The sequence below is a fragment of the Pseudophryne corroboree genome, chromosome 12 (assembly GCF_028390025.1).
Source record: "Pseudophryne corroboree isolate aPseCor3 chromosome 12, aPseCor3.hap2, whole genome shotgun sequence".
NCBI classification, from domain to species: domain Eukaryota; kingdom Metazoa; phylum Chordata; class Amphibia; order Anura; family Myobatrachidae; genus Pseudophryne; species Pseudophryne corroboree.
In genome coordinates, this window is record NC_086455.1 from 71,344,197 (window position 1) to 71,347,561 (window position 3,365).

General features: G+C 37.9%; 1 pseudogene; it reads left to right on the forward strand.

The window, feature by feature from the left end:
• The first annotated feature begins 1,602 nt into the window (after positions 1-1,602).
• Positions 1,603-1,721, forward strand: LOC134981749 (5S ribosomal RNA; annotated as a pseudogene).
• Positions 1,722-3,365: the final 1,644 nt, after the last annotated feature.

Sequence of the window (3,365 nt, forward strand, 5' to 3'; positions counted from 1 at the left end):
ATCACTATATACCTGCATTGAACACAAAAAAGGTATTGAAGCCAGCAGGATATATCTTAACAAAGACTCATCTCTCACAGAAGCACACAGGATTTTTATTTGCGAATTGATGAATTTTATTTTAAGTCGGAATTATTTTAAATTTTTAGACAAATTTTACTTGCAACAATGCGGCACCGCGATGGGCACGATATTCGCACCGAGTTTCGCTAATTTATTTATGGGCCAATGGGAGGAGAAACATATGTATAACACGCAACACTTCGAAAAACATGTCATTTTATACAAAAGGTATATAGATGACATTCTGATCATCTGGGATGGCAGCCCTGATTCTTTTTTGGACTTTTTTAAAATTTTACAACTCAATGATTTTAATCTGTCTTTTACTTACAATATGGATAAAAATTCAATTGAGTTCCTGGACCTGATACTAACTGGAGAGGAAGGGGCGGTCTCCACAAAAAATTATATTAAGAATGTCGACAAGAATAGCTATCTTCATTACAAGAGCAGTCACTCTAAGAAGTGGAAAAACAATATCCCCTACTCCCAATTTCATAGAATCAGGAGGAACTGCAATAAGGACGAAGAATGCGAAGCACAACTTGGAATTTACAGGAAAAGGTTCGAAGAAAAGAATTACCCTAAAACTATACTGGACGGAGCCATGGAGAGAACAAAAAACCTGGAGAGAGAACAATTACTTACCTACAAAGAAAAAACAGAGAGGAAGGAGTCCGTCTCCTTCGTAACAACCTATAACAGCCATGAACACTCCATCAGAACCTCATTAAAAACACACTGGGGCATACTCCTGATGGATCCCATCCTTAAGGAAATTCTACCTGCACAACCTGAGCTGATCTTCCGTAAATCTAGAAATCTTAAGGACATTCTCGCACCAAGTATGCTACGAGCACTACCATCAGAAGACAATCCACGCTCTCTTCCAAAATGCGTTGGAGCATACAAATGTGGACATTGCAATATCTGTAGATTCCTGAACCCTAATAGGAGGACTTTCAGCAACACCGGTGGTACCAAAGAATTTAAAATCAAAGACTTTATGAACTGTAATAGCACGTCAATCATATACCTCATGGAATGCACATGTCACAAAAAGTATGTAGGCAAAACAAAGCGGACGTTGAAAATCAGGATTCAAGAACACATACGTAGCATAAAGAACAAATCGGAAACACATTTACTCTACAGACATTTTAAACAAGAACATCAGTCCAACCCGGAAGAACTGTCCTTTAAGGCAATTGAACACGTTACAAATGGCGAAAGAGGAGGAGAACTAGCGAAGAAGCTGTCCCAGAGAGAGATGTACTGGATCTTCCAGCTGAAAACTACCCATCCATTGGGATTTAACGAAGGATATGAGATCGCACCGTTCCTATGAAGAAAAGCTAAATCCTGGTCTTATTCCTTCAATCATATTTTCACCTATTTTTCTCACTGTATATCTCGAACCCCTATGCACTTAGCACTTTATTTAACCTGAATCACAACATGAAGCACCTGTATAAATTGTTAATTTGCCTGTCATGTTAATAAATTCAGATTGCTGTGCGACTCAGTTACTTATCCACGAGATACAGTCATACCACACTGGCGGACGCCCAATCTCGCCCGATCTTGGAAGCTAAGCAGTGTAGGGCCCAAATAGTACCAAGCGGGGAACCACTTGGGAAGATTGGGTACTGTACAATGTGAGATATATTTAGCCCACGACACACCAGCAATGTAAAATATTGACATAAATACGGGCTCATTGACCACCCTTGTCCAATCTCACATAATACACAATTATATTGCATAGATAAAACTGTGCAATATATCTAATCTTACGCTCTGTCCAGTATTTTAATTATTACACCAATAACTTATATGTACACCTATGTACACAGTTTAACACTCCTCCACCCCCTTGTGGCATGTGCACTTTTTATTCGTATTTACCCATCACTGAAAAATTCAACGCACTATAAGCACAATGTACTGAAACAAATATTTATTCTTTATTTGATAAGCACTATTAAAACACCATACATTGGCCTTCTAATAATAAATAAAGTTTTATATATAAATGCTTCACTAATATATAAATAGCGCAGTTAGCAAGTTACTTAACTCATTTCATATATATATACTTCTGAAAATTAATTATTAAGTAGTATGATCTCCTTCCAATATAACCTTCTCTATGCCCCAAACCCTGTGACGAACTGAACAACCTATAAGTTATTAATCTTTGCTTTATTTGTTTTTTCTATGTATATCGGAATAAGCCGTAAAAATCACTCAATGAACGTGTCCTGCCTAATCTGGCTCCTTAAAGATGGCCGCCGTGATGATTGACAACTCAATTGGTCCAACCACCATTTAAGACACAAGCTGCACAGCGCCCACACAGAGATGCAGAAACGGACCGCCGCGCGCATGCGCTGTGCACAGGAAGTGTGGCAGCGCAATGCCTGCTAAGAGACGCGAGGACCGGAAATGGGGCACCGCGCGCATGCGCAGTACGCGGAATCGGCCACAGGAAGCGGGGCGGAAGTGGGGCAAAAGCGCTCCTGGACATATCTTTCTCTATTCTATATTGTAATACCATTTAAAACACTCGTTTTTTAACTAAACTCATCCCATGAAGTCTAAGCTCCCTAGATCTATCTCTGGCAACATATGGACCTTAGTTTTTATGATGCCGTTTCTAATTGTTTAACCAAGTAGTCCCAAACAGGAAGTGATGTCACAGTTACATTGTTAATCACTCTGGCTATAAATAGAATGTCTGCTCAGTAGCCCTCTACCCCTTGATGAAGTCAGATGGACGAAACGCGTTGGGCATACCTCAAGTGACCTTCCTTTTTTAAGATAAGCACCTTTCTCTTATCTGAAAATATTTTTATATTTTTTATTGTTCCAGTTATGTTTTCTATGTTTTATTAGTTTAAATTCATGTTTTAAATCCAACCCTTATACTCTTATATTTTCTCTACACTTTTTTAGACCATCCAAAAAATATACAATTCTCTTATTGTAATTTTATTTTGTATTTTTATAATTTGTAATAAATTTCCCCCTGTTTTTTAGACATACGTATTTTTATTGTTTCTTCATATATATATCCTTTTATGCGTAGACACTGTGAGTCGCTATTACCCCAACCCTCCCTTGCACATGTATATATATATATATATATATATATTTTTATTTTTTTTTTTTTATGGGTATATGTGGGGAGAGTGTTATCAGAATTGTATTTGTATCCTTCCCTCGGACCCCTCGGTGTTCCGTGATTATTTTTTGCCCGCTTACTATTCCTTGCTGTCGACATTTACTAAGTTTCTGTC